Here is an 11,799-nt window from a genome sequence, read left to right on the forward strand (position 1 = left end):
TTTTTTTTTTTGTTTTTTTTTTTGTTTTTCGAGACAGGGTTTCTCTGTGTAGTTCTGGCTGTCCTGGAACTCACTCTGTAGACCAGGCTGGCCTCGAACTCAGAAATCTGCCTGCCTCTGCCTCCCAAGTGCTGGGACTAAAGGCGTGCGCCACCACCACCTGGCATGGCAACATTTCATAATTCAATTTTTTATTTCCCTTTAGGTGAGTTTCAGGGATCAAATTTAGGTTACCAGACTCTTACAGCCAGAGATTTAATTTTTGGGCTCTCTCTCTTCTGTCTGACCTTAGCCCAGACTGTCTTCCAACTCTTGTTTTGTTTTTTTCTTTTGGTTTCCTCCCCACCTCCAACCCCCATCCTAAGTCAGGGTTTCTCTATAAAGCTGGCTGTCCTGAAATTCACTATGGCTTCAACTCACAAAGATCCACCCGCCTCTGCTTCCTAAGGCATAAAGTGAGGGATTGAAGGTGTGCTCAATCACACCTGGTAGTAGTAGTATTATTATTTTAGAAAAAATAAAATGCAGAGAAGAAATGTCAAGGGAAAGAGGAATTACAATCTGTCCTGTTCCCTTAAATTTAAATTGAAACTTTAAAGTTTCCAGATTCAGACAACACAGTCCCATAAGATTTTAATCCCAGCACTCCTGAAGCAGAGGCAGGCAGATCTTTATAAATTCCAGGCCAGTTTCGTCTACCGTAATCGTTACAGGGCGGACAGTGGTACACAGCTCTTCTACATGTCTCAAAAATAAAAACTGAAGTGATGTCTCAGGCCTTTCATCCTAGCACCACCGGAGAGGCAGAGGGAGGAGGATCTCCTTCAGTTGGAGGCCAGCATGGTTTACTTACTGTGTTCCAGGGCAGACAATTACATGATGGAGACACTACTAGAAAAAATAGAAAAAAGAAAAAAAAAAGTTACTGAATATTTTACTCAGGTGGATTTCTGTGAATTCCACGATAGCCAGGGCCACACAATGAGATCCTGCCTTTAAAAATGAAAAAGAAAAATGAAAAAAGAAAAAGCATAACAGATAAATGTAATTTAAAATTAAAGGCAAAGTTTGAACATAACAGAGAGTAAAAGGGGGGGAGGGGAGGGGGTCACAGTTTTAGGCCCAGGTTATTCAGATGGTTCAGGGGGTAAGGGCACTCACCACACAACTATGATGGCATGAGTTTCATCCCCAGAATCCACATTTTTCAAAAGCCCAATGTGGTAATTGACATTTGTATGCTGTATCAAGACGGGAAGTGAAGAAGGTCTGCCTGGAAGCTCAGTGGCCTGGGCTACGCATCCTGTTAGAAATGAGGGACCTGCCTAAAAGCAGTGGGAGGAGAAAACCAACCCCTGAAAGTTGGCTTCTACAGCTGTTTAGGTGCAGTAGTACACACACACACTGATAGACACATCACAAAAGATAATAAAGTTTCAGGATCAGAAAGCTAACAAAATTGTTCTCTGTTTATGTAAATGTCTCCAGAATACTGCTCCCTGCTATAGTTTTGTAGTTTGAGCATGGCTGTATGTCGCCTTGACCCAGTTTTTACGCCCTGGCTAGGTGCCACTCAGCTTCTCTTGTTGCCACTGATGAGTTCCATGTAGCCCCAGCCAGCTCCTCTACCAGGGCTCCTATACTATCCCTACTTGTATGAGAGCCCAGGACCAGACAACTAGAGACAGTCACAAAGCCTCTAGGATTTACTCCAATCGGCTAATCTTCAAGCTGTGCCCTGCTTAACCCCCACCCCCACCCCCATAACAGCAGTGAAAGTGTGCTGGCAGCTCGCCTTGCTCCTCCTGCCTCTTTTTTTGTGATAGAGTCTGAACTGTGTACCCAGGCAGCCCTCGGCCTAGACATCTTCCTGCCCTCTGAGTGCTGGGGTTATACACGTGTGCTGCCATGTCTGGCTTTCCCTGGACCTCTTGAATTATCCAAGTAGCCCTGCACCAGGGTGCTGTGTTCACTCCATGTAACCAAGTACATTAGTCTCTTTCCCAGGTTTTGCTATATGTCATTTCAGTTACCTGTGACAAGCCATGGTCCAGAAACGGGAAATTCTAGAGATAACTCGTTTTTATATCGTGCCTTGTTCTGAGTCACAGTGACATCTCACGGCATCCTTCTTCCCACTCAGGCCCTCAATCACCCCTTTGTCCAGTATATTTGCTGTATATTCTAACTTCCTACTAGTAAGTACAGTATAGTCAGATATTTTAAGCTAGATGTGGTGGTTTACACTTGTAATCCCCAATACTTGGGACAAAAAGGATTGCTGCAAGTTCGAGGCTAGCTGGTCTACATAGTGAGTTCTAGGCCAACCTGGACTACAAAGAGAAACCCAGTCAAAAAAACAAGGGGCTGGAGAGATTTCTCTGTGGCTAAGAATACCTATTGTTCTTCAAGAGGACCTGAGTTTGATTCCCAGAACCTAGGTCTGTTGCCTCACAACTGCCTGCAATGCCAGCTGGTAGGGTGAAGGATTAGGTGGTCCAACTCCCTCTTCTGGCCTCCATCACCACACACACGCAAATAATAAAAAAAATTAAAGACAATATATGTGTATATGATGTGCATGCACACACGGGGCCAATTTTCATTTTCAACTGCTAAGCATGTTTAAGAATGTTTCCTCAGCATGTCCTGAGAGGTTTGGCACCTAGACTTGACTGGGTGATCAATGGAACAAATAAAAAACAGATACCACAGAATGACAGACTTATGTGCACACAGAAAAGCTGGGGGCAGGTGGGTTGTGCTTATTGATGGAGTCACATGAACTACTACCACCCCACCCCACCTCACCCCCAACCTCCTGGAGGTTATCTACAGCACAGGGGGGTGGGAATAGCTAGTCTCAGTAGAAGGTCTCAGTAGGAGCAGTTTCAGGTAATAAGCATCCCAATCCAGGAGGAGAGAACTACCATTGCTAGTTTTCACATACACTGCCAACATTCCTACTCAGACTAAGGGAAGGTGTTCCCAATTCCCAGCCTGCCCCACATGGGAAAGGCTGCCAGTTTCCAATGGATCTGAGGCATTGGTTCTCGACATGGCTTATGTTAACAGTACATAACCACTCAAAGCACGTTCTGCTCCTCACAGAGGTTTAGCAGATGAGAAAGACCCACTATGAACATTAATGGGGCCATCCCATGGGCTAGAGTCCCAGGTTTAATAAATAGGGGCGGTTAGTGGGGGTTACACACACACACACGCAGGCAAAACAGTCATGCACATAAAAGAAATCTTTTTTAATTTTTAAAGGGGACAGAAGAGAATGCAAGCAAGTGGCAGCAGTCATCTCTCTCTCTCTGATTCAGGGTTACAGACTTACTGTAACCACTTTAGTGCATCCCACCTTCTGTTCCTGCTGCCAGAGTTCACAGCCATTCTCACCACATGCGCAGAATGATAGACTGCAGCCGGCAACTGGGCCAAAACAAACCCTTCCTTAAATTGCTTCTTAAAGCTATTTGATCACAAGATAGTAACACATTTGAGAGGGACCACAATCATATAACTTACATTGCCATACATTATTTTTAGACAGGATCTTTTTCTCTCTACTTTTGTTTTGGCTTTTGGTTTTGAGACAGAGTTTCCCTGTATAGTCCCAGGTGTCCTGGAACTTGATTTGTAGACCAGGTTGGCCTGAAATTCACAGAGATCCACCTGCCTCTGCCTTTGAGTACACTACCAAACCTGAAAGACAGGATTTTTTTTTTATGCAGGTCCCAGATGGCCTTGAATTCCCTATTTAGCCAAGTCTAGCCTCAAATTCTGGATTTTCCTCCTCCTCTGTGAGCCTTCCGAGCTTTGGGACTGTAAGAAGTACCACCACACCCAGCTAGTGTTCCCAGAGTTTGTCTGTATAGCACTGGTTATAATGGAATTTGCTATGTAGACAGACTGGCCTTGAACTCTTAGAAGTCTGCCTGCCTCTGCCTCCGGAGTGATGAGATTAAAGCAACTTGCCACCAACGCCCGGTCCAAATGTTATTCTTTATTTTGGCTAATTTATAAATTTTTCATAGCTATGTATGCGTAAGAAAACAAGCATATAGTTAGGCCTAGTGGCATAGCCCAGATGATGGGTTTAGTTACTCTCAAGAAAGGCGTAGGAAGGTTGAAAGGTTCAGACCTGCCTGGGCAACTGTCTCAAGATAAAATAGAAGGGTGGGGCAGGTGGTGCACTCCTGTAGTCACAACACTTAGGGACAGAGACAGGAGGATCTCTGAGGTCTGTAGTCAGAGGCCAGCCAGAACTACTTACTGAGAACCTGTCTCCAAAACAACTGATACAACAAACTTAATTTCTTCCTACTGCAGCGTCACTTAAAAAAAAAAGATTTATTATTTTAAAGTAATGTAACCTTTTAAAAAAAGATTTATTATTTTAAAGTAATGTGTTTCTGGGTCCGGTATACACATGTGCCAGTGCCCAAGGAGGCCAGAGGCATTAGATCCCTTGGAGATGGAGTTACAGGCAGTTGTGAGCATCTGATATGGGAGCTGCAAATCAAACTTCACTTCCTCGGTAAGAGCAGCATGGGTTCTTATTAGTGACCCAGCCCCACTGCAGTCTTCTGTCTTTTTAAGACTACAGTAGCCTCCAGGACAGCCTCAAACTCCCTTTGTAGGGAGGGTGACCGTTCACCTGACTCTCTTTGGAGGCAGAGAGTATGATTATAAATGTTAGCGTTCGTAGCTGTGGTAGGTGGGTTTTTTTGTTTGTTTGTTTTGTTTTGCTTTGCTTTGTTTTTTTTAGGCTTTTTCGAGACAGGGTTTCTCTGTGTAGCCCTGGCTGTCCTGGAACAATTCACTGTGTAGACCAGGCTGGCCTCGAACTCAGAAATCCACCTGCCTCTGCCTCCCAAGTGCTGGGATTAAAGGTGTGCGCCACCACCGCCCAGCTGGCTATTGGTAGGTGTTTTTGTTTTGTTTGGTTCTGGGATTTCCTCTGTATCAGTCAATTCTCCTGCCTCATCCTGAGGCTGGGATTATTGCTGTGTGTCCTTGTGCCTATCTCTATGGTAGCTTCTCTTTTACACCCAGCAGGGTTGGATAGGTGGAAAGGACACTGATCTTAGTCCTCCATTAGCCTCACATTCCTGACTGAGCACCAGTTCCTGGCAAGTGTAGGGGTCAATGATTTGGACAGCCAAAAGAGGGCTATTGGTTCTTGAGCCTTCCTCCTCTAGGAAAGAGGGCTGGAGGACAGAGCCAGGCCAGGAGGGAAACTGAGGGCTGGAGGACAGAGCCGGGCCAGGAGGGAAACTGAGGGCTCCCTGTGAGAGCTTGACACTGTGCTCCTCATTGAATAGAGTCTACCCTCAGGTACAGATGACGGAAGAAAGAACTATGTCCCTGAAAGACAGATGTTCTATCACAGAGCTCAGTCCGCAGCCCTTGAATTTTTGAGTTCCAGTCTCTCTCTACATCGGTAGCCCATGATCCTCTTCCACCTTAGACAATCACTACGTTTTTTCTTTTGTTTTGGTTTAGGTTTTTTTTGTTTTGTTTTGTTTTGATTTTTCCAGATAGTCTTTCTCTGTGTAGCTCTGGCTGACCTGGAACTCTTTAGGTAGACCAGACTGGCTTCCAACTCAGAGATCTACCTGTATCGGCCTCCAGACTGCTGGTACTAAAGGTGTGCAAGCACTCCCGCCGGCAGCCTCCGGCCTCAGTGTTAGGATCCCGGGCTTCAGGCACTCCAGCTCTTTACCTGTGCTTGTTTAGGAGACACTCTTTCTCCTTTTTAGGACTTGATAATTGTTCAGCAATATGTACTGCTGATATATATTTTCTTAAAAACTACTTGGAGGGCTGGTGAGATGGCTCAGTGGTTAAGAGCACTGACTGCTCTTCTAGAAGTCATGAGTTCAAATCCCAGCAACCACATGGTGGCTCACAACCATCCACAATGATATCTGATGCTCTCTTATGGGGTGTTTGAAGACAGCTACAGTGTATTTACATGTAATGAATAAATAAATAAATAAATAAATAAAACAAAAACTTAAAAAAAAAACTACTTGGAGGTGCACGCCTTTAATGCCAGCACTAGAGGCAGAGAGGCAAGAAGATCTGGTCTACAGAATTGAGTTCCAGGAAAGTCAGGGCTCCACAGAGAAAACTTGTCTTGAAAAAAAGGGGGGAAATCACATTTGAATGAAAAGAAAGAAAGAAAGAAAGAAAGAAAGAAAGAAAGAAAGCAAGCAAGCGGGAGAGAGAGAAAAAGGGAGGCCATGACTGCTCCAAGGTAGGTGGAGAAAGCCTATTGTAGATACTAGGGCGAGCATAGCCAGAGGCATCTGGAAGGGTTCAAGTGAACAGGATCCTGAGGTAGGCTGTTTGAGGAGATGGGTGGGGAGAGAGGAAAACCAGGAGAGTAAAGGGTAGACAAAAGGTGCAGGTAATGAAGATGGCTGGAGAATATATAGAGGAGGGCAACTGGGGAAAGACCAGGGCTGGGCTGCACAAGTTTAGGGTAGGGGCACTGGTATGACAGACAAACCCGGTAACAGGAAGAGTCTGAGGGATGCTGGGAAATCCTGGTGGCCAGGTTTGATTTGATATGTTAAATAAGGATCACTTCAGTGAGCCCTTTGTCCTTGGGTTGAGAACTAACAATATTTTATTCTGCAAAAGTGGTGAATGCTTTAGGTCTTTGTAATGACAGTTTTGATAATGTCAACCTTGGAGTTTTCTGACCCACAACAGAGAGGAAGAAAGTCAGAGGTAGTTTTTAAATTAATGATTAGTTTAACAAAGTACTTTGGGCCAGGCGGTGGTGGCGCACGCCTTTAATCCCAGCACTTGGGAGGCAGAGGTAGGCGGATTTCTGAGTTTGAGGCCAGCCTGGTCTACAGAGTGAGTTCCAGTACAGCCGGGGCTACACAGAGAAACCATGTCTCGGAAAAAAAATAAGTAAATAAATAATAAATTTCTGAGTTCAAGAGTTCAAGGCTAGCCTGGTCTACAGAGTGAGTTCCAGGACAGCCAGGGCTACACAGAGAAACCCTGTCTCGAAAAACCAAAAAAAAACCAAAAAACAAAAACAAAAAAACAAAAAATCAAAAAAAACAAAGTACTTTGGTATATGTAACAATGAAAGGACAAGATTGATCTCAGAACTGAGGAGGCAGATGCAAGAGAATGACAAGTTGTAAAACAAAATACATGCATGCATACATCATAGATACATCATACATACACACATATATCATACATTTATACATACATGTATATATCATACATACACACATACATCACATATGCGTATATCATATGTACATGCATATATACGTACATACTACACAATACACACATACATACATACATACATACATACATACGTACAATGGACCTACTGGTATAATCCTATAATCCCAGTCTGTCTGGATTACAGAGTGAGTTCCAATTGGCCTTGACAATTTAGTGAGACACAGCCTTACAAAAAATAAAATAAAAAACATGAAGCAAACAAATCTTGGTGAGTTTGAGGCCAGCCTGGTCTCTACAGTTAATTCCAGACCAGCCAGGACTACATAGTGAGACTATCTCAAAGGATCAAATTAGCTAGGTTTGGTGCCACATGCCTTTAATGCCAGCACTCTGGAGGCAAAAGCAGATAGATCTCTATAGTTTTGAGGCCAACCTGGTCTACTACTAAGCACCAGGTGGGTCAAGGCTATTTCTTGAGATTCTGTTTTTTTTTTGTTTGTTTTTTGTTTTTTTGTTTTTTTTTTGGAGGCAGGAAAAAAGAGGGTTGGGATGGTAAAAGATTCAACTAGGCCATGGTACAAACAAAGCAAAGAGACAAGCCAGAGAAGCCAAGCGAGATGGCTCAGTACGTAGTGTTTGCTGCTTGAGCATGCAGATCTGTTTGGATCCCCAGCAAGCACTTAAAGAGCAAGCACTTAAAGATTGGCCCAGTGAATCTCCATATCCCAGATTTGGGCTTTAGAGACAGAAGGAAAACACAGGCTTTCTGGCCAGCCAGTTTAGCTGAACACACACACACACACTCACACTCACACACACACTCACACAAACACTCACACACGGGTGCTGGGGGCGGGGGCACACAACCAAATCAAATAGATAGAAACTGGAGCTTCTTTGGACAAAACCAACTTTCCTCAGAAGCACAATATAATGCCCGCCTTCAGGAGCCATTAGTCTTCCCACCCGCCAGCGGCCCACAGAACATCCCTAGATGTTGCAAAGTCACTATGGCTGCTTTCTACAGAGCATTTCCTGAACCACAACACCCAGAATCCTCTGCTGGGAATGGGTTGCAGAGAGCGAGCAATATTTGGAGGACCGGCACATTGTCTAAGGCCTGAAGCAGTTGCCACTCTCTAACTATAGTTTTGGCTCCTAGTGCCCCCCTCCCTCACACCCACTCCTTGGAAACGCAGGACAGGGAACTGAGTCACTTGGTGTAGGAGGCCCGCCTTCTACACACCCCACCATCAAACTCAGAGAACAGTTTCCGTGCCTGTTTCTCTCTGTTCCCTCTGTTGTGTAAGGACAAATCACTATAGCAGCCCATGCATACATTTCCTGTGGGTGTTTCTCCCTTTAAACCCTAACAGATAAACGAAAGGTCAGAACGGGGCTAACAAGCTGACAAACTCCTTGCTTCAGCAGCTGGGACTCACTGACAAGCTAGGGATCCTCCTCCCCCTCCTCCCCCCTCCCTTCCCCACTTCCTCCTCCCTCTCCACCTCTTCCCTTCCTCCTCCTCCTCCCTTCCTCCCCCCTCTTCCTCCCTCCTCCTCCCCCCATCCCCACTTAATTTCCTCCCTCCGTTTTTTTTTTTTCTCCAGGCTTTAGCGGATGTAGCACAAGTTGGCCTCAGACTCAAGCTCCACCTGCTTCCACTTCCTCAGCAAGAGCACAGGAACTTCCGGTGTGCAGCACCACCTTCACAGAGTTCTCTCAGCCTTGCTACTGAGAGGTAAATGTGGTTTTCTGACAAGTGTTGATTCTATGCCTGTCTTGAAGTGCAGAAGCCTTCTGAGCCTATGGTAAGGTATTTGTCTTTGCGACAGGTTTCATGTAGCCCAGGCTGGACCTAACTTTCTATGTAGATGAGGATGACCATGACATCTTTTTTAATGACATTTTTGTTCGTTTGTTTTAGCTTTTTGAGACAGAGTTTCTCTGTGTAGCCCTGGCTTACTCACTCTGTAGAACTGGCTGGCCTCAAACTCAGAGACTTGCCCACTTCTGCCTCCCAAAGGTGTGCACCACCCTACCTGGCTTGGCTTACACAATGCTAACTTTCAAAAACTATTCAATTGTATCTTTTTCTAGAGTGTTGTATCATAGTCTTATGACTAAGTTGTGTGTCTGTGTTCTAGAGGGGGGCTAGGGCTACAGAGTACAGAGACGGACTAGGAGTTAAGAGAACCTGCCAAGGACCTCAGTTCTGTTCCCAAAACCCATGCAGTGGCTCACAACCATCTGTAGTTTTGGTTCCAGAAGATTCAATGGCCGTTGCTGGCTGGCCTCTGTGGGCACCAAGCATGCACGTATGGTGCACGAATATGTATGCAGGAAAACACTCATATGCATAAAATAAATAACCCCCTTTCCAAGCTCTAGAAGGTTGTTTTGAAACATGTTACTGGTAGTTTTGCCTTTACTCTTTCTCTGGAGTCTTCAGACAGACTTCAGAACAGCTTTTTCTCCTTCACTTGTCTAAACTCAGGGGTCTCCTTGCAGCCAACTCATTTGCAGGTCATTTGTATATCCTGCCGGGATAAACTGACTCTCTAGACTCCTAAATGTCTCCAGTGGCCCTTACAAACACGTAGTGCCCCTGGCTACCAGCAGAGTCTGGGGAACAGGGTATTCTTCTGAGAAGTTCTCACTCTCTTATGACGACCTGGGGAAAATATTAGCAAAGACTGTGAGTTATGGGCTGTTGTTATCCTTATGCATGCAACTCATTGGTGTATCTGTGCCTCCATATACAAAGAGCACTCTTAGAAAACAATAAGAGTATACAAAACTAAAATCAAGCTGGATGTGGTGTTTCCTGCCTTTAATTCTAGCACTTGGGAGTCAGAGGCAGGAGGATCTCTGAGTTCAAGTCCAGCCTGGTCTACAGAGTGAGTTCCAAGACAGCCAGGGCTATACAGAGAAACCCTGTCTCGAAACACCAAAAAGAGAAGAAAACGAAAATCACTCCAATTATTTAAGAGGCTGACAGAAAATAATGAAGCTTAAATCACAGAAACATAAAAGGCAAGCGCCAAACTTAACTCAGTGGCAGAACCCTCGCCTCACAAGCCTTTCCCATCCCCAGCACAGCGGCTGTGCCACCTTGAATAATGAACAATAAATACCATTTAAAATATGTTACTTGTTCCTGTGTTATATTTATTCTGACACATGGGAATGAACTGCCTAATGTTCTAGATGTTATTGCAAACTAAATGAAGTTTCTCGTAGATTTTAATCATGAAGGTATCTCTGTCCTTTCCCTCCCTACAATCAAGGCAAAACTTTGAGGTAGTTATACAGAAGAACATGAATAGGCATGTTTACATGAATTATCTTGTGTCTCTCTGTTCCAGCGGTTCCCAACCTGTGGATCGTGATCTCTTTGGCAAACCTCAATCTCTACCTTCAGCTAAGCCCTGGTTTTGTGTTTCATCACCCAGAACAAGGGCCACATATAGGCCATCCCATAACTTATAGGGGAAATAACCATATCAAGATTGTCCCTCCAGGTGCTCTGTTCTCAGAGGGATCAGCCCCAGTTGTGTGTCTTGTGTTCCTTGGTAGGGGCCATACAACTACTCTAGTTCATGTTTGGTTCTCTCAAGTCTCTGTTTAGGGGCTGTGTTGGGTGACTTCTCCAGGAGCCATGTGAACTCCTGTTCACTCCAAATAGAACACAGACGACAGACTAAAGACACAATTACACCCAAGCCACCATGATGAGCCAACAGTATACTGGAGTCACTCACAAGAGCGTGGGGTTACCCATGGCACCCATGTTACCAAAAACCTCACCCCAGTGTGTGACCACTCAGGAGAGCTGCAGGCAGCAGCACCGAAAAGTCTTTTCCCTAGCTATTGTTTGCTAACATACCCTTGACAGAAGGGTCTTGTGAATCTTTAACTTTCTGTCCCTTCTTTTTCTTGAGCCTAGTAAATTTCAAGAGTCTAAAAGCCTCCTCTTAGGGAAAGTTTCAGTTTGGAAAAAATAGCCACATAACACTGTCAAAACTGTAAAAGCAATGAAAAGCAAATGTGAAGTGAAAACTCATCATTCCTATTGGGATGTTGGCTTTCCTTGGTCCTGGCCATACTTGGCAGAAGCCCTGTTTCCATGGCTAAATTCTTATGGGTTGTTTTGTTTTGTTTTAATTTCAAGACAGAGTTTCTCTGTGTAGCCCTGGCTGTCCTGGAACTCGCTCTGTAAACCAGGCTTACTTTGAACTCAGAGATCCACCTGAGTGTTGGGATTAAAGAAATGTACCACCATAGCCCAGCTATGGCTAAATTCTTGTAATCATGGCTTTTCTCTGTTGAGATGCACACTGGGAAAACATGTTCTTTACACATGCCTCTAGTTTTTTTTTTGTTTTTTTTTTTCGAGACAGGGTTTCTCTGTGTAGCCCTGGCTGTTCTGGAACTCACTCTGTAGACCAGCCTCTAGATTTTTAAAACTCTGATGTTTTGTCTTATTTTCCCGTGTGTGTGTGTGTGTGTGTTGGGAGTATGTGAGGCTGTGTGTGGAGACCAGGGATCAGTGTGGGGTGT

The 11,799-nt window shown here is 44.6% G+C and overlaps 1 long non-coding RNA gene across 1 annotated transcript; it reads left to right on the forward strand.

The window, feature by feature from the left end:
- The first annotated feature begins 8,927 nt into the window (after positions 1-8,927).
- On the forward strand, positions 8,928-10,386 carry LOC114609267. Its single transcript, XR_003709484.1, has 2 exons — positions 8,928-9,047; positions 10,080-10,386. It is a non-coding gene; the product is annotated as an uncharacterized LOC114609267 (long non-coding RNA).
- Positions 10,387-11,799: the final 1,413 nt, after the last annotated feature.

This window comes from Grammomys surdaster, unplaced genomic scaffold (assembly GCF_004785775.1).
Source record: "Grammomys surdaster isolate TR1022 unplaced genomic scaffold, NIH_TR_1.0 125950, whole genome shotgun sequence".
Taxonomy (NCBI): domain Eukaryota; kingdom Metazoa; phylum Chordata; class Mammalia; order Rodentia; family Muridae; genus Grammomys; species Grammomys surdaster.